Source organism: Heptranchias perlo, chromosome 13 (genome assembly GCF_035084215.1).
Source record: "Heptranchias perlo isolate sHepPer1 chromosome 13, sHepPer1.hap1, whole genome shotgun sequence".
NCBI classification, from domain to species: Eukaryota; Metazoa; Chordata; class Chondrichthyes; order Hexanchiformes; family Hexanchidae; genus Heptranchias; species Heptranchias perlo.
The window spans coordinates 60,389,851-60,410,372 of record NC_090337.1 but is presented as its reverse complement, the minus strand read 5'-3'; the positions used below and the strand labels follow the sequence as shown (position 1 = coordinate 60,410,372).

General features: G+C 44.9%; 1 pseudogene; it reads right to left on the bottom strand.

The window, feature by feature from the left end:
- LOC137331156 (alpha-1,4-N-acetylglucosaminyltransferase-like) overlaps nt 1–20,522 on the bottom strand; it is a 66,023-nt pseudogene that overhangs the window by 34,553 nt on the left and 10,948 nt on the right.

Genomic DNA, 20,522 nt, shown 5'->3' with positions numbered 1-20,522 from the left:
ATCGTGAATAGAATAGCATGCTACAAGGCTAACAACTTCCCTTAAATTACAATCCTCAGTTTTACCTTTTGATTTTCAAATACTGCAAATTGGGACTCCAAAACCAACTATGAACCACATTGCTTAAGAAAATCCAATATTCACCACCAGTCATTTATTTACAAACGGAAATGTCCACCGTACAGCCCAGAAATAGTAAACAACAAAACTACTTTCACTTCTCAGAGAATATTGCTTCCATTCTCATCATTTTCATATTTATATTATATAGACACTGCTGTTTTAAAAAGATAATTACAGTCAAACAACTCATTAAAATGTTTTCTAATACTTGGTTACCTTTTGATACCAGTCTTTCAAAGGAGTGTCTTCAAACAGTGCAAAGACATTCAAGGGTGAAAGGACGACATTACTTATTGAGGAAAGCAAAGGGATGCCTGAATACTCAGGGTGTGGATACTGTGTTAAGTTGCCACTGAATCCCTTCATGAAGTAATAAATACGTTTGTCTGGGTTTAAACGAGCAGCAGACTCCACTGAACACACCGCCAATGGTGTCGGCTCCACTTTATCAGTCGTCTCCACAAATATAATCCCAGATTTCGTGGTTGGATTTGGAAGATTTGGGTCAGCTTTATTTTTCATCTGGGATATTTCGAAGATGTAGTTTTGAATATACTGATCGGTGTCTGTCTTACAGTATATGTACAGCACACTACAAATTGCAATCGTGAGGATAAAGAGACAGCCCTTGTACTGGTAAAGCATGGTGTGGAGCTGAGATATTTCTTCAAGGGGTCCTGTGAAACATAAAGATGAAGGAACATTTTTTAAATAATGAACTAAATACACTGCTATTGATGATTGTACTGAAGTTAATCAGGGTTTATTTATTTTCAAAAAAAAATTAACAATCATGTCATTGTTGGCAGCAGAAATGCTGGTAAACCCGATTGTTCCAACACATATATATAGTTCATGCAAGCTAAAAAGATTAAAGTTCAGAAACAAAAGAAACTGAAATGAATCCGACAAATATTCGGCGCTAAAATGTGCTGTAGATGCCCTGCTTCATATGATTTATGTTATAGATGTGCACATTTGCAACAAATAATGTAGAGAAAGGAGTGTCTATGGATGCGATCTATAGGGACTGCCAGAAGGCCTTCAATAAAGTTCAGCACAACAGATTATTGGCTAAAATGAGATTGCACGGAATTGGAGAGAGCCTTTTGACTTGGGTTGGAAATTGATTTCGAGTTAGGAGACAGAGAGTGGGGATAAAGGGTCGGTAGTCAGATTGGTGAAAAGTGGTGTTCCCCAGGGATCTGTTCTCGGGCTTCAGCGTATCACCATTTTTATTGATGACTTGGATGAATGAATAGAGAGTTTGTAGATGATACTAAATTAGGAGGGACAGTTGGTAGTGCAGACGGGATCAGGAAGTTGCAAAGGGACATAGACACATTAAGTGAGTGGGCAAAACTATGGCAGATCGAGTTTAATGTGGACAAGTGCGAGGTCATCCACTTTGGACCTCAGAAAGATAAATCGGAGTATTTTCCAAATGGTGAAAAACTACGAACTGCAGAGGAGCAAAGAGATTTGTAAGTCCAAGTACACAAATCATTTAAAGCCGTTAGATGGGTTCAAAAATCAAGGCTAATAGAGTGTTGGCCTTTATCTGAAGGGGTCTGGATTAAAAAGGGAGCAAATTATGTTTCAGTTGTATATTGCATTGGACAGACCCCATCTGGAGTATTGCGTTCAGTTTTGGGCACCGCACGTCACAAAGGATATTTCGGCCTTGGAGAGGGTACAGCGCAGATTCACCAGAATGATACCAAGGCTTAGAGGGCTCAAGGTAGTGAATGGCCTACTCCTGTTCCAATGAAACAGAGCTTGGGTATGAATAATTAATTTGGCTGTTGAGAACCAAAAGTACGAAAGGGAAAAGTGATACAGGGCTAATTCCTCAGGAGCTGGTGAGAGTAATGCTGTTAATAAATAAGGCAATAATGGCTGGCTGTTGGTGTAACCCAGATGTGTTGGGGATCAATGCAGTCCCAGTTTCCTCTTTCCAAAACTTTTTTTTGTTGACTGTCCATCTAAACAGTCAGTTATTATACATATGGCTGCTTACATTAGGTGCAAGTGGATAAACATGGACATGTCACTCAAGATCACGAGATAGGTTTGTATCTTTAAAATTAAAATCATGAGACAATATTAAAAATATAATATTTGAGGAATAGAAGGAATTACTTATTCATAGTAAAGTTGTAATCCCACCTTGGAGATAAGAGAGCGCTCGAAAATCAGTCAAAGTATCCAGGGTAGCTTCCTGGCAGAAATGACTGAAATTTCACGAAAAGATAAAGGAAAATTTGAACTAACACTCCAGGTTTCATGGAAGGATCGCATCGTGCATCCCGAGAGTGGAGTGAAAAAAGGAAAAAGACCAATGAAAGCCTATTGGAAGGAGGTGTTCCAAATGATATAACTATTCTAGGAAAGGACGGAAAAATCTTAGGAAAGATTCCAAGAGGAACGAAAGTAAAGAATAGTAATAGGAAATAATCCAATTGTTTAATTTACTGTATCATAGAATAACAAAATCAGAGAAAATTTACGGCACAGAAGGAGGCCATTCAGCCCATCGTATCTGCGCCTGCCGAAAATGAGCCACCCAGCCAAATACCACTTTCCAGCACTTGGTCTGTAGCTTTGTAGGTTATGGAACTTCAGATGCATATCCAAGTACTTTTTAAATGTGATGAGGGTTTCTGCCTCTACCACCCTTTCAGGCAGTGAGTTTCAGACACCCACCACCCTCTGAGTGAAAAACATTTTCCTCGGCTCCCCTCTAATCCTTCTACCAATAATTTTAAACCTCTGCCCCCTGGTTATTCAACTCTCTGCTAAGGGAAATAGGTCCTTCCCATTCACTCTATCGAGGCCCCTCATAATTTTGTACACCTCAATTAAATCACCCCTCAGCCTCCTTTGTTCCAAAGAAAACAACCCCAGCCTATCCAATCTTTCCTCAGAGCGAAAATTCTCCAGTCTTGATAACATCCTCGTGAATCTCCTCTGTACTCTCTCCAGTGCAATTACATCCTTCCTGTAATGTGGTGACCAGAACTGTACTTAGTACGCAAGCTGTGGCCAAACCAATGTTTTATACCTTTCCAGCATAACCTCCCGGCTCTTATATTTTATGCCTCGGCTAAAAAAGGAAAATATCCCGTATGCCTTTTTAACCACCTTATCGACCTGTCCTGCTACCTTCAGGAATCTGTGGACATGCACTCCAAGGTCCCTTTGTTCCTCTGCACCTCTCAGCATCCTCCCATTTATTGTGTACTCCCTTGCCTTGTTTGCCCTCCCCAAATGCATTACCTCACACTTCTCTGGATTCAATTCCATTTGCCACTTTTCTGCCCACCTAACCAGTCCATTAATATCTTCCTACAGTCTACTGCTTTCCTCCTCACTATCAAACACAGGGCCAACTTTTTATCATCTGCAAACTTCTTAATCATGCCGTCTACATTTTAAGTCCAAATCATTAATATATGCCACAAAAAGCAAGGAACCTAGTACCGAACCCTGTGGAACCCCACTGGAAACAGCCTTCCAGTCACAAAAACACCTGTCAGTCATTACTCTTTGCTTCTTGCCACAGGCAATTTTGGATCCAACTTGCAACTTTTCCTTGGATCCCATGGGCTTGTATTTTTTTGACCTTTTCAAAAGCCTTGCTAAAATCCATGTAGACGACGTCAAATGCGCTCCCCTCATCGACCCTCCCTTACCGCCTCAAAAAATTCAACCAAGTTTGCCAGACACGACCTTCCCTTAACAAATCCATGCTGACAGTCATTGATTACTCTGCGCCTTTCTTAGTGATGGTTTATCCTGTCCCTCAGAATTGATTCCAATAATTTGCCCACCACCAAGGTTAATCTGACTGGCCTGTAATTACTCGGTCTATCCCTCTCTCCCTTTTTAAACAACGGTACAACGTTAGCAGTCCTCCAATCCTCCGGCACCATGTCTGTATCCATCGAGGATTGGAAACTGATGGTCAGAACCTCTGATATTTCCTCCCTTGCTTCTTTTAACAGCCTGGGATACATTTCATCCAGGCTTGGTGATTTATCTACTTTCAAAGATGCTAAACCCTTTAATATTTCTCTCACTATGTTTATCCCATCCAATATATCACACTCGTCCTCCTTATCTGCAATGTCTGCATCGTCCCTCTCTTTTGTGAAGACAGACACAAAGTATTCATTAAGAACCATGCCAACATCTTCCACCTCCAAACATAGCTTACCTTTTTGGTCTCTAATAGGCCCTACTCTTTCCTTAGTTATCCTATTGCTCTTAATATATTTATAAAACATCTTTGAATTTTCCTTGATTTTACTTGCCAATATTTTTTCATGCCCTCTCTTTGCTTTCCTAATTTCTTCCAGTGATAACTTTCTGACTACGGCCTCCTGATTACTGAGTCCCCAATTCAGAGGAGGAGGAGAGGTCAGGCCGCAATGTTCTACAAGTGAAAGTAGAGGTTTCTGGAAAGGGACTGAGCTGAGCTCAGAGTCAAAGAGAAATCAGAGGCAGCATACCACCAGACTGTGCTGAGCGAGCAGTGAGGGAAAGTTGGATGAGGTTGGTGCGAGATGCACGTCGGTTCTGGCAAAAGCCAAACAAGATGGTTTCATCCTTGCTGATGTTGAGTTGTAGAAAATTGGACCGAATCCAGAACTTCATGTCTGACAGTTAGATGGTACAGCAACAGTCCTGGTCTCAGTGTAGGTGGCAGTGAGATCGATTTGAGTGTCATTGACACATATGTAAAAGCTGACCCTCTGTTTGTGCATGATATTGCTGAGTGGTGGCAGATTGATGATTAATGGGAAGTGACGTGTAGGTACACTGTAGGGGGTGGTGGTGTGTGTCATCTTCGCCTCTGACTTCTGAGGGGTTCGAATCGCTCCCACTCCCAGGGCTCCAGACCTTGGACTTATTTGGGGGTTGTGACAAAGTGCAGCGGACAACTGGTTCTGGTTCAAGAAACTTTGACCTTTATTCAAGAGAGAAAATACAACACAACAATCTTAACACTCTAATAAAATGGGGAACACTTCTGTGCACACGAGGGAAAGATACCTCACCCCTCCCAATCCCACTGTACCAGCTAAGTTGGACTCTAAAGGGCCAGAGATAATGCTCACCAAACGAATCCTTGACAGTAATTCACCCAGAGGTAAGTCAGAAATAGATTGTAGAGTGGAAACTTTGCGGATCTTCGATTTTCTCCTGAGTTGGTTTTCTTTGGTCGCGGTGGCCCAATATTACCCGGCTGGTTGGTGGCAATATTCAGTTGGTTGTTTTGTAAGGCCCTGGTTGCCGCGAGGTGTCTGATGATCACTGGGACTGTTGCTCTGGATTCTTCTTGTGTGTCGGCCTGCTTCTAGAGCTGATGACCTTCCCTGTCGAACTGCTTCCCTTGTTGTTCGCTGGAAGCTGCTCTTCCTTCCAGAGACAGGCAGAACAAGACAAGCAGCCAGCAAGAACCAGAGAGAGAGAGAGAGAGAGGTTTCGAGTTTCCACTTTTATATCCCTCTCTTACAAATGGTCTTCATCGCTTTAAAAAAACCCACTTCATGTCTGTTCAAACCGTTCTTACAAAGTCCTTAAGAATCTTTGATGGCTTTTTGATGGTCCCTCATCATGTTGCAATTGCTTCTCTTGATGGGTCATTGTTAATTCCGATTTTTAGAGCTTGTCACACAAGGCTTCCTTTTGTATCCAACGTCCTATGCGTTGATGGGTTTTGCTTTAAAACAAAGGCATGGCCCCACCATGTCTGCAGTAGTTACCTCTTTCAATGGCCTGTGAGTGTCGACCACCTGCTGTAGGTTTTGCATTAAAATAAAGACACGTCTCAAGCAGTAATTCTCCCACATTCCATGTGTGTGTTGTGGATTCGTCTGGTGACCTCTCATCTATCCTTCCATCTTTGGATTTCAGTCAATGGCAAAAGACTTTCCATACTCAGGGAAAAGGTGAATTTCTTTAGGGTTTATCTCCGAGTTTTGGGGGATCTGTGAATTTTGAGAATCTTACACCAGGAAGACAGCTAATTTGAGGAGATATGATTGCGTTGGGTAATGTCGGAGTGGTGAAGCACCATGGAAGAGAGGGGATAGAACAAAACAGAAAGACCAACAATGGAGAAGGCAGCAGTGATTTAGAGAAGCATGAGAAGGGACCCATGGTTGTAGTCTTGTAGGATGTCTACTATCACTTTAATTAGGACAGCCTAAGTGCCGTGGGCTGATCAGAGGCTGGATTGGAGGAACACAAGTAAGGAATGATGAGATAGATCAACGCATGGGAGATGGAAAAGACATGGCCAAGGGCCTTGAGGGAAAGGGCAAGTCGGAGATAGAGGAGACAAGGGCAGGCATTTTAAGGAGGAGAGTGATATAAATAAATATGGGGTCAAAAGGGAAGTTAAGTTTACAGGAACTAGATTGGAAGGGGAGTCAAGGGAGTGATGGTGAGAGTTATGAAGGAAATGAGTCTGAGGAGGGCCAGAAGGAAGAGAAGATGGTGGGAGAAGCTAGGGTTATTAATGGGGGTTATGAAGTATGGGGGTCAGGGGAGAAGATAGTTGGTGGAGACAGTGATGGTTAAGCATATGGCCTCCATTTTGGAAACCAAGAACGCCATGAATAAAACCATTGGATATAGAATGTCATACTTGGTAACGAAATAAAAGAAAGTTAAAAAATATTCATGCATCATTCCATATATACTTCAATGTATATGCACCATGATTTTTTTAAATACTTGCATTCATATTGGTCTGCAGTATTTAATGACCACAGCATTCAATGTGTGGCACCCCTAGAGGCCTGCAATTTTGGTTACAAGACAAGCACCTTTTCTGTCAACTTAATATTTCTTGTTTATTCTCTCTCTACGCCCTCCTCACCAAGTTTCTCTGAGCCAAACACCACCGGAAGTAGAGATGGCAGTCAGGTGAGCACCCTTGCTCTCAGAACTCCAAGAGTGATCTCGTGATAAGGGGCTCTTTGGTATTCCCTCCCTTCCTTCCTTTTTTTTTCGTTCATGGGATATGGGCGATGCTGGCAAGGCCAGCATTTAGTGCCCATGCCTAATTGCCCTTGAGAAGGTGGTGGTGAGCCGCCTTCTTGAATCATTGCAGTGCGTGTGGTGAAGGTTCTCCCAAAGTGCTGTTAGGAAGGAAGTTCCAGGATTTTGACCCAGTGACAATGAAGGAACGGTGATATATTTCCAAGCCGGGATGGTGTGTGACTTGGAGGGGAATGTGCAGGTGGTGTTGTTCCCATGTGCCTGCTGCTCTTGTCCTTCTAGATGGTAGAGGTCGCGAGTTTGGGAGGTGCTGTTGAAGAAGCCTTGGCGAGTTGCTGCAGTGCATCCTGTGGATGGTACACACTGCAGCCAGAGAGCGCTGGTGGCGGAGGGAGTGAATGTTTAGGATGGTGGATGGGGTGCCAATCAAGCAGGCTTCTTTGTCTTGGTTGGTGTGAAGCTTCTTGAGTGTTGTTGGAGCTGCACTCATCCAGGCAAGTGGAGAGTATTCTATCACACTCCTGACTTGTGCCTTGTAGATGATGGAAAGGCTTTGGGGAGTCAGGAGGTGAGTCACTCACCACTGAATACCCAGCCTCTGACCTGTTCTTGCCGCCACAGTAGTTATATGGCTGGTCCAATTATGTTTCTGGTCAATGGTGACCCCCAGGATGTTGATGGCAGGGGATTTGGCGATGGTAATGCCGTTGAATGTCAAGGGGAGGTGGTTAGGCTCTCCCTTGTTGGAGATGGTCATTGCCTGGCACTTGTCTGGGGCGAATGTTACTTGCCACTTATCAGCCCAAGCCTGGATGTTGTCCAGGTCTTGCTGCATGCAGGCTCGGACTGCTTGATTACCTGAGGGGTTGTGAATGGAACTGTACACTGTGCAATCATCAGCAACCATCCCCATTTCTGACCTTATGATGGAGGGAAGGTCATTGATGAAGCAGCTGATGATGGTTGGGCCTAGAACACTGCCCTGAGGAACTCCTGCAGCAATGTCCTGGGGCTGAGAAGATTGACCTCCAACAAAAACTACCATCTTCCTTTGTGCTAGTTATGACTCCAGCCACTGGAGAGTTTTCCCCCCTGATTTGTGTGGGAAGTGCCATTGATTTGGTGTAAGGCGTTGTATTGTTGGGTCCTGGGAGCAAGCACCAATGGTGCATGAAGTGGATAGAGCCAGACGGGATAGCACAGCAAATTAGGGCCATGGACTCACAACATCATGGGTTTCTACCTTCAATTTCCTAGGTAGCAAATTCTGAAGGTGAAACAAAGGGACACGGCCCATAGAGAGAGTGGGAAAATCCAAGTGAAAGACACCGTCTTATGGTGACTCTACAGTTTCAGTGCAGCTGGAATCTTAGCCATGACCTATCTGGAAAATGGGACAAGGAGAACCCCAAAAAACCCACTAAATTGAGAGTAAATAAAATATAATCCATCTACTTTGTGGTATTTCTATTTCTATTCCTTGAGAAAAGAAAGATTCTCTTCACAGACCAGGGCTCCTGCTCTTATATAAATGAACCAAATGCCACATTGCTGTCCATTTAGAGTTAAGATTGTAGCAAAGAAATACAAGCAAAGGCAAAATGGAGCTATCACTCGTCTTGACTGTCATTCCTATAATGGAAGCATGTTGCAAATGACCGTTAAATATATTCCTGTGTTGGGACCAGGAAATGCCATATAGGGAAGGTTCAATTATGTACAAGTGCAATGTTAAGAAAGAAAGAGCTTGCATTTCACATCGCATCATATCACATCCTCCTAAAGAGCTTCACAATCAACAAATTACTTTTTTGAGGTGCAGTGCAGCCACTGTTATTGATGCAAACACAATTTGTACACAGCAAGATCCCACAAACAATAAATGAACGGAGTGAGCAGTTAATCTGTATTTGCCGGTGGTGGTGGTATGTGTTAAGGGAGAAACATAGGGCAGGATACCAGGGAACTCCCTGCTCTTCGATGAATGGTGCCATGGGATCTTTTACAACCAATAAGGCCTCAGTTTAATGTCTCATTCAATAATGAATACCTCCGACAGTGCTGCACTCCCTCAGTACTGCTCCGAAGTGTCAGCCTGGATTACATGCTCAAATCTTGGACAGGGTATTAAAACCACGACCTTCTAACTCAGAGGTGAGAATTTTACCAATTGAACCAAGATCAAACTTACGCTGGATTTTCAATGGATTATCATAACATAGGCGCAGGAGTCGGCCATTCAGCCCCTTGAGCCTGGTCCGCCATTCAATTAGATTATGGCTGATCAGTATCTTAACTCCATTCACCTGCCTTCGTTCCAGACCTCTTAGTAACCTTACCCAACAAAAATCTGTCAATCTCAGTTTTGAAATTTTCAATTCTCCAAGCCTCAATAGCTTTTTGCGGGGGAGAGATCCAGATTTGTTTTTTCTTGTCTCTGTTTTTTTCCTGTTGGTGTGAATAGAAATATTCAGACTTAAACCAGATGCTAAGTTATTTTTGATTCAATATTACAGCTTTCAAAACTTGTACAAAGCTGCTTGCAAAATCAAGACGTCATAACCCACTATAGGTCCTTAATGCAGTTGCGACATGACCTTAATTTACTTTTGTTCTTCAACTACCATTCTTACAAGGTTGCATGAACTCAGAAGATTTTTGAACGAAGACTGAGAGGGGACAACAGGAAAAGACTCAAGAATATTTTGTGACTTGTGAATTGAACCAAATTGCAGTTCAAAAATCCCAAATGTTTCCAACTGCTAATAAACATTTGTAGAATGGATGAGTATCTAATTCGATTATAAAGCACCTGACTAAATGCTGAGCATAAAGCATTGGGGAGAAATTTCATCGGCTATTTTGCTCCTGTACACTTTGCCTCTGGTTATCCAGCTTCTCTCAAGAAATCCAAAGAATTGGTTGTAGTCTGTGATAGAGCAAATTGTACATCGTCTGTGGGAAGAATGGGCTGGATGGGCTGGAGTGATGACCTTCTCTCATTGCATGCTCTCATATAAAATCCAGTCTGTAAGTTGAACCTGTGGACAGGCACTTACAACCTGCAAACCTAGGGATACAACTCAATTACTATTGCAAAGAATCCTTCACTGCTCAATTAACAGGTAAAAAATCTATTGACCTTGTTTTACTCAAACTTATTCACGATCTATTCACATTTATTCACATATTTTCTATTTATTCACACATAGAAAGCTCAGACGGGAAGTGAAAAAGTAAAGGAGAGTGGCAAAGTGAAAGTACGAGACAAGACTGGCACTAACGTAAAAGGGACACCAAAAGTCTTCTACAGGAATATAAATAATAAACAGGTAGTAAGAGGAGGGGTGGGGCCAATTAAGGACCAAAATGGAGACCTACCCATGGAAGCAGAGGTACTGAATGATTACTTTGCCTCCATCTTTATCAAGAAAGAAGATGCTGCCAAAGTCACAGTAAAAGTGGAGGTAGTTGAGATACTGGATGGCCTAAAAATTAATAAAGAGGAATAACTAGAAAGGCTAGCTGTAGTTAAATTCGATATATCACTGGGTCCTGATGGGATGCATCCTCAGTTGCTGGGGAAAGTAATGGTGGAAATTGTGCAGGTACTGGCCATAATCTTCCAATCATGCTGAGCTATGGGGGCGTTGACAGAGACTGGAGAATTGCAAAAGTTACACCCTTGTTCAAAAAAGGGTGTAAGGATAAACCCAACAACAGACCAGACAGTTTCATCTCGGTGGTGGAGAAGTTTTGGAAACAATAATCCAGGACAAAATTAACAGTCACTTGGACAAGTGTGGATTAATTAAGGAAAGCCAGCATGGATTTGTTAAAGGCAAATTGTGTTTCCTATTTATATGCCTGTGGAAGACTTTTGGATTCACTTTTATGTCAGCTCTATGCTCCCCTTATTTCCCTTTTCACTTCCCTTCTAAACTAGATTATCTAATTAGTTATTAATCTAAAAATATCAAGTGAATAAAAGCTTTAACTAATTAAATATATAAAACAAGGTTGGATAGGGCAGATGATGTTTTGTAACTGCAGCATGTGGGAGTTGGTGGAGACCAGTGAGATCCTGAGCAGTAAGTGTCTGCAACTCATAGAATCATAGAATCATAGAAGTTTACAACATGGAAACAGGCCCTTCGGCCCAACATGTCCATGTCGCCCAGTTTATACCGCTAAGCTCGTCCCAATTGCCTGCACTTGGCCCATATCCCTCTATACCCATCTTACCCATGTAACTGTCCAAATGCTTTTTAAAAGACAAAATTGTACCCGCCTCTACTACTGCCTCTGGCAGCTCGTTCCAGACACTCACCACCCTTTGAGTGAAAAAATTGCCCCTCTGGACCCTTTTGTATCTCTCCCCTCTCACCTTAAATCTATATCCCCTCGTTATAGACTCCCCTACCTTTGGGAAAAGATTTTGACTATCTACCTTATCTATGCCCCTCATTATTTTATGGACTTGTATAAGATCACCCCTCAACCTCCTACTCTCCAGGGAAAAAAGTCCCAGTCTATCTAACCTCTCCCTATAAGTCAAATCATCAAGTCCCGGCAGCATCCTAGTAAATCTTTTCTGCACTCTTTCTAGTTTAATAATATCCTTTCTATAATAGGGTGACCAGAACTGTACACAGTATTCCAAGTGTGGCCTAACTAATGTCTTGTACAACTTCAACAAGACATCCCAACTCCTGTATTCAATGTTCTGACCAATGAAACCAAGCAAGCTGAATGCCTTCGTCACCACCCTATCCACCTGTGACTCCACTTTCAAGGAGCTATGAACCTGTACTCCTAGATCTCTTTGTTCTATAACTCTCCCCAACGCCCTACCATTAACGGAGTAGGTCCTGGCCCGATTCGATCTCCCAAAATGCATCACCTCACATTTATCGAAATTAAACTCCATCTGCCATTCATCGGCCCACTGGCCCAATTTATCAAGATCCCGTTGCAATCCTAGATAACCTTCTTCACTGTCCACGATGCCACCAATCTTGGTGTCATCTGCAAACTTACTAACCATGCCTCCTAAATTCTCATCCAAATCATTAATATAAATAACAAATAACAGCGGACCCAGCACCGATCCCTGAGGCACACCGCTGGTCACAGGCCTCCAATTTGAAAAACAACCCTCTACAACCACCCTCTGTCTTCTGTCGTCAAGCCAATTTTGTATCCAATTGGCTACCTCACCTTGGATCCCGTGAGATTTAACCTTATGTAACAACCTACCATGCGGTACCTTGTCAAAGGCTTTGCTGAAGTCCATGTAGACCACGTCTACTGCACAGCCCTCATCTATCTTCTTGGTTACCCCTTCAAAAAACTCAATCAAATTCGTGAGACATGATTTTCCTCTCACAAAACCATGCTGGCTGTTCCTAATCAGTCCTTGCCTCTCCAAATGCCCGTAGATCCTGTCTCTCAGAATACCCTCTAACAACTTAGCCACTACAGATGTCAGGCTCACCGGTCTGTAGTTCCCAGGCTTTTCCCTGCCGCCCTTCTTAAACAAAGGCACAACATTTGCTACCCTCCAATCTTCAGGCACCTCACCTGTAGCGGTGGATGATTCAAATATCTCTGCTAGGGGACCCGCAATTTCCTCCCTAACCTCCCATAACGTCCTGGGATACATTTCATCAGGTCCCGGAGATTTATCTACCTTGATGCGCGTTAAGACTTCCAGCACCTCCCTCTCTGTAATATGTACACTCCTCAAGACATCACTATTTATTTCCCCAAGTTCCCTAACATCCATGCCTTTCTCAACCGTAAATACCGATGTGAAATATTCATTTAGGATCTCACCCATCTCTTGTGGTTCCGCACATAGATGACCTTGTTGATCCTTCAGAGGCCCTACTTTCTCCCTAGTTACTCTTTTGCCCTTTATGTATTTGTAGAAGCTCTTTGGATTCACCTTTGCCTTATCTGCCAAAGCAATCTCATGTCCCCTTTTTGCCCTCCTGATTTCTCTCTTAACTCTACTCCGGCAATCTCTATACTCGTCAAGGAATCCACTTGATCCCAGCTGCCTATGCATGTCATATGCCTCCTTCTTCTTTCTGACTAGGGCCTCAATCTCCCGAGTCATCCAAGGTTCCCTACTTCTACCAGCCTTGCCCTTTACTTTATAAGGAATGTGCTTACCCTGAACCCTGGTTAACACATTTTTGAAGGACTCCCACTTACCAGACGTCCCTTTGCCTGCCAACAGACTCTCCCAATCAACTTCTGAAAGTTCCTGTCTAATACCATCAAAATTGGCCTTTCCCCAATTTAGAATTTTAACTTTTGGGCCAGACCTATCCTTCTCCATAGCTATCTTAAAACTAATGGAATTATGATCACTGGTCCCAAAGTGATCCCTCACTAACACTTCTGTCACCTGCCCTTCCTTATTTCCCAAGAGGAGGTCAAGTTTTGCCCCCTCTCTAGTCGGGCCATCCACATACTGAATGAGAAATTCCTCCTGAATACACTCAACAAATTTCTCTCCATCCAAGCCCCTAATGCTATGGCTGTCCCAGTCAATGTTGGGAAAGTTAAAGTCCCCTACTATTACCACCCTATTTTTCTTGCAGCTGTCTGTAATCTCCTTACATATTTGCTCCTCAATTTCCCGTTGACTATTTGGGGGTCTGTAGTACAATCCTATCAAAGTGATCTCTCCCTTCTTATTTTTCAGTTCTACCCACATCGACTCAGTGGGCGAACCCTCGGATATATCCCCTCTCACTACTGCCGTGATGTTCTCCCTAATCAAGAACGCAACTCCCCCTCCTCTCTTACCTCCTGCTCTATCTTTCCTATAGCATCTGTACCCTGGAATATTTAGCGACCAGTCCTGCCCCTTCCTTAGCCACGTTTCAGTAATAGCTATAACATCCCAGTCCCATGTACCCATCCATGCCCTGAGTTCATCTGCCTTGCCCATCAGACTTCTTGCAATGAAATAAATGCAGTTTAATCTAGACTTCCCTTGGTCTTTGCCGTGCTTTCTCAGACCATTTGTCCGGTCATGTTTTGTACACTCTCCCTTACTGCCTTTTGTTTCTGTTACCACTTTACTTCCCACTGACTTCCTGCATCGATTCCCATCCCCCTGCCACTTTAGTTTAAACCCTCCCCAACAGCACTAGCAAACACTCCCCCTAGGACATTGGTTCCAGTCCCGTCCAGATGCAGACCGTCCAATTTGTACTGGTCCCACCTCCCCCAGAACCGGTTCCAATGTCCCAGGAATTTGAATCCCTCCCTCTTGCACCATCTCTCAAGCCACATATTCATCCTAGCTATCCTGTCATTCCTACTCTGACTAGCCCGTGGCACTGGTAGCAATCCTGAGATTACTACCTTTGAGGTCCTACTTTTTAGTTTAATTCCTAACTCCCTAAATTCAGCTTGTAGGACCTCATCCCATTTTTTACCTATATCGTTGGTACCTATATGCACCACGACAACTGGCTGTTCACCCTCCCCCTCCAGAATGTTCTGCAGCCGCTCCAAGACATCCCTGACCCTTGCACCAGGGAGGCAACATACCATCCTGGAGTCTCGGTTGCGTCCGCAGAAACGCCTGTCTATTCCCCTTACAATCGAGTCCCCTATCACTATAGCTCTGCCACTCTTTTTCCTGCCCTCCTGTGCAGCAGAGCCAGCCACGGTGCCATGAACCTGGCCGCTGCCACCTTCCCCTGGTGAGCCATCTCCCACAACAGTATCCAAAACGGTATACCTGTTTGAGAGGGGGATGGCCACAGGGGACCCCTGCACTACCTGCCTGCACCTCTTACTCTTCCTGGTGGTCACCCATTCACTTCCTGCCTGTACTTCCTTTACCTGCGGTGTGACCAACTCGCTAAACGTGCTATCCACGAGTTTCTCTGCATCGCGGATGCTCCACAGTGAGTCCACCCGCAGCTCCAGCTCCGAGATACGATCGGTCAGTAGCTGCAGGTGGACACACTTCCTGCACACATGGTCGGCAGGGACACTGGTAGTGTCCATGACTTCCCACATCTTGCAGGAGGGGCATATCACGGGTGCGAGGTCTGCTGCCATGATTTGCCTTAGCTTAGTTACCCCTTTTAAATTACGTTGAAATTTGAAAATGTTAACTATACCAGGGACCTAGGTTCACTAAAAAAAAAACTACCTGCTATAAAAGCTGCTTATTTTCCCAGCTCTTAGTTTAAACCAATGCCCTAATTTAGAGAAGAAAAAAAAACAGTAATACTCACCAACCAATCACTTACCTGCTGTCCTGTGACGTCACTCCTTGGTTTTCTGTTGTTGTTTTTGATCCGTTCAGGTCCGCCACTGCTCTGGTCTCGGGCCTCGGGCCTCGGGCCTCGGGCTGCCGCTCTTTATATCCCTGCTCTCGGTCTCTCTCCTCTGCTCCCGTTCAGGTCCACCGCAGCTCTGGTCTCGGGCCTCGGGCCGCCGCTCTTTTATCCCCGCTCTCGGTCTCTCTCCTCTGCTCCCGTTCAGGTCCGCCGCCGCTCTGGTCTCGGGCCTCGGTCCGCCGCTCTTTTATCCCCGCTCTCGGTCTCTCTCCTCTGCTCCCGTTCAGGTCCGCCGCCGCTCTGGTCTCGGGCCTCGGGCCGCCGCTCTTTTATCCCCGCTCTCGGTCTCTCTCCTCTGCTCCCGCTCAGGTCCGCCGACACTCTGGTCTCGGGCCTCGGTCCGCCGCTCTTTTATCCCCGCTCTCGGTCTCTCTCCTCTGCTCCCGTTCAGGTCCGCCGACACTCTGGTCTCGGGCCTCGGTCCGCCGCTCTTTTATCCCCGCTCTCGGTCTCTCTTCTCTGCTCCCGCTCAGGTCCGCCGCCGCTCTGGTCTCGGGCCTCGGTCCGCCGCTCTTTTATCCCCGCTCTCGGTCTCTCTCCTCTGCTCCCGCTCAGGTCCGCCGCTGCTCTGGTCTCGGGCCTCGGGCCGCCGCTCTTTTATCCCCGCTCTCGGTCTCTCTCCTCTGCTCCAGCTCAGGTCCGCCGCCGCTCTGGTCGAGCAACTTCAGCTCAGATTTGTTGTGCTGGACTCAGAGCTGCAGACATTGCGATGCATGAGGGAGGGGGAGAGTTACCCGGACACTTTGATCCAGGAGGCAGTCACACCCCTCAGGTTAGGTAGTAGTTTAGATTTGGTCAGCGGTCAGGGACAGGAGGATGTGACTGTGAGTCAGGCAGGTATAGGGACCCAGGATGCAGTGATGGAGGAGTCTCAGCCTTTGCCCTTGTCCATCAGATACGAGGTACTTGCTACCTGTGTTGATGAGAACAAAGACTGCATGCAGGATGGGCAATTTGACAACGGCACTATGGTACAGGAGGCCATTCAAATGGGGGGAGTGAAAAGGAATGTGTTGGTGGTCGGGGATAGTATAGTCAGGGGGGTGGAAACAGTTCTCTGCAGACGTGACCGGGAGTCCCGGAGGCTGTGTTGCCTGCCCGGTGCCAGGATTAAGGATATCACGTCGCAGCTGGAGAAGAACTTGGAGCATGAGATGGGGAGGATCCAGATGTGGTGGTCCACGTAGGAACCAACAACATAGGTAGAACTAGGGGGAGTGTTTGCCAGTGCTGTTGGGGAGGGTTTAAACTAATGTGGCAGGGGGATGGGAACCGATGCAGGAAGTCAGTGGGAAATAAAGTGGTGACAGAAACAAAAGGCAGTAAGGGAGAGTGTACAGAACATGACCGGACAGATGGTCTGAGAAAGCAGGGCAAAGACCAAGGGAAGTCTAGATTAAACTGCATTTATTTCAATGCAAGAAGTCTGATGGGCAAGGCAGATGAACTCAGGGCATGGATGGGTACATGGGACTGGGATGTTATAGCTATTACTGAAACATGGCTAAGGGAGGGGCAGGACTGGCAGCTCAATGTTCCAGGGTACAGATGCTATAGGAAAGATAGAGCAGGAGGTAAGAGAGGAGGGGGAGTTGCGTTCTTGATTAGGGAGAACATCACGGCAGTAGTGAGAGGGGATATATCCGAGGGTTCGCCCACTGAGTCCATATGGGTAGAACTGAAAAATAAGAAGGGAGAGATCACTTTGATAGGATTGTACTACAGACCCCCAAATAGTCAACGGGAAATTGAGGAGCAAATATGTAAGGAGATTACAGACAGCTGCAAGAAAAATAGGGTGGTAATAGTAGGGGACTTTAACTTTCCCAACATTGACTGGGACAGCCATAGCATTAGGGGCTTGGATGGAGAGAAATTTGTTGAGTGTATTCAGGAGGAATTTCTCATTCAGTATGTGGATGGCCCGACTAGAGAGGGGGCAAAACTTGACCTCCTCTTGGGAAATAAGGAAGGGCAGGTGACAGAAGTGTTAGTGAGGGATCACTTTGGGACCAGTGATCATAATTCCATTAGTTTTAAGATAGCTATGGAGAAGGATAGGTCTGGCCCAAAAGTTAAAATTCTAAATTGGGGAAAGGCCAATTTTGATGGTATTAGACAGGAACTTTCAGAAGTTGATTGGGAGAGTCTGTTGGCAGGCAAAGGGACGTCTGGTAAGTGGGAGGCTTTCAAAAGTGTGTTAACCAGGGTTCAGGGTAAGCACATTCCTTATAAAGTGAAGGGCAAGGCTGGTAGAAGTAGGAAACCTTGGATGACTCGGGAGATTGAGGCACTAGTCAAAAATAAGAAGGAGGCATATGACATGCATAGGCAGCTGGGATCAAGTGGATCCCTTGAAGAGTATAGAGATTGCCGGAGTAGAGTTAAGAGAGAAATCAGGAGGGCAAAAAGGGGATATGAGATTGCTTTGGCAGATCAGGCAAAGGTGAATCCAAAGAGCTTCTACAAATACATAAAGGGCAAAAGGGTAACTAGGGAGAGAGTAGGGCCTCTTAAGGATCAACAAGGTCATCTAAGTGCGGAACCACAAGAGATGGGTGAGATCCTGAATGAATATTTCACATCGGTATTTACGGTTGAGAAAGGCATGGATGTTAGGGAACTTGGGGAAATAAATAGTGATGTCTTGAGGAGTGTACATATTACAGAGAGGGAGGTGCTGGAAGTCTTAACGCGCATCAAGGTAGATAAATCTCCGGGACCTGATGAAATGTATCCCAGGACGTTATGGGAGGTTAGGGAGGAAATTGCGGGTCCCCTAGCAGAGATATTTGAATCATCCACCGCTACAGGTGAGGTGCCTGAAGATTGGAGGGTAGCAAATGTTGTGCCTTTGTTTAAGAAGGGCGGCAGGGAAAAGCCTGGGAACTACAGACCAGTGAGCCTGACATCTGTAGTGGGTAAGTTGTTAGAGGGTATTCTGAGGGACAGGATCTACAGGCATTTGGAGAGGCAGGGACTAATTAGGAACAGTCAGCATGGTTTTGTGAGAGGAAAATCATGTCTCACGAATTTGATTGAGTTTTTTGAAGGGGTAACCAAGAAGATAGATGAGGGCTGTGCAGTAGACGTGGTCTACATGGACTTCAGCAAAGCATTTGACAAGGTACCGCATGGTAGGTTGTTACATAAGGTTAAATCTCATGGGATCCAAGGTGAGGTAGCCAATTGGATTCAAAATTGGCTTGACGACAGAAGACAGAGGGTGGTTGTCGAGGGTTGTTTTTCAAACTGGATGCCTGTGTCCAGCGGTGTGCCTCAGGGATCGGTGCTGGGTCCGCTGTTATTTGTTATTTATATTAATGATTTGGATGAGAATTTAGGAGGCATGGTTAGTAAGTTTGAAGATGACACCAAGATTGGTGGCATTGTGGACAGTGAAGAAGGTTATCTAGGATTGCAACGGGATCTTGATAAATTGGGCCAGTGGGCCGATGAATGGCAGATGGAGTTTAATTTAGATAAATGTGAGGTGATGCATTTTGGTAGATCGAATCGGGCCAGGACCTACTCCGTTAATGGTAGGGCGTTGGGGAGAGTTATAGAACAAAGAGATCTAGGAGTACAGGTTCATAGCTCCTTGAAAGTGGAGTCACAGGTGGATAGGCTGGTGAAGAAGGCATTCAGCATGCTTGGTTTCATTGGTCAGAACATTGAATGCAGGAGTTGGGATGTCTTGTTGAAGTTGTACAGAGCATTGGTGAGGCCACACTTGGAGTACTGTGTACAGTTCTGGTCCCCCTATTATAGAAAGGATATTATTAAACTAGAAAGAGTGCAGAAAAGATTTACTAGGATGCTACCGGGACTTGATGGTTTGACTTACAGGGAGAGGTTAGACAGACTGGGACTTTATTCCCTGGAGAGTAGGAGGTTAAGGGGTGATCTTATAGAAGTCTATAAAATAATGAGGGGCATAGATAAGGTCGATAGTCAAAATCTTTTCCCAAAGGTAGGGGAGTCTATAACGAGGGGGCACAGATTTAAGGTGAGAGGGGAGAGATACAAAAGGATCCAGAAGGGCAATTTTTTCACTCAAAGGGTGGTGAGTGTCTGGAACGAGCTGCCAGAGGCAGTAGTAGAGGCGGGTACAATTTTGTCTTTTAAAAAGCATTTGGACAGTTACATGGGGAAGATGGGTATCGAGGGATATGGGCCAAGTGCAGGCAATTGGGACTAGCTTAGTGGTATAAACTGGGCGACATGGACATGTTGGGCCGAAGAGCCTGTTTCCATGTTGTAACTTCTATGATATAACTAGGAATGAGGTTCTGCTGAGGGAGTTTGAGGAGCTCGGGTCCAAAATAATAAGCAGAACCTCAACGGTAATAATCTCTGGAACACGGCGTGAGCCACGCCCAAATTGGCATAGTGACAATCAGATTAGAGAGATAAATGCATGGCTCAAAGAGTGGTGTGGAAGAAAGGGGTTTTGATTCATGGGGCACTGGCACCGGTACTGGGAAAAGAGGGAGCTGTTCCGTTGGGATGGGCTCCACTTAAACCGAGCTGGGACCACTGTCCAGGCAAATCGAATAACTGGGGCGGTTGATAGGGCTTTCAACCAAAAAGGCAGGGGGAGGGTTCAGGCAGGGGGAGGGTAAATTTATAAATCTAAAGAGTAAAGTTAAGGCCATAGAGCAGTGTAGTGATTTGGGTAAAGATAACTGGAGTGTGTCAGGAGGGAACAGATAGTTTAATGGGAAAAGTGCATCTGTGAAAAGGGTCAAATCAGGGAAAAATAGTAAAAAGTTAAAATTAAAGGCGCTTTATCTGAATGCACAAAGCATTCGTAACAAGATAGATGAATTAATGACACAAATATAGATAAATGGGTTTGATCTAATAGTAATTACTGAGACCTGGTTGCAAGGTGACCAAGATTGGGGACTAAATATTCCAGGTAAATTGACTTTTGGAAAAGACAGAAAAATGGAAAAGGAGCTGGGTGGGGGGAGGGGTAACCCTGACAATAAAGGATGACAT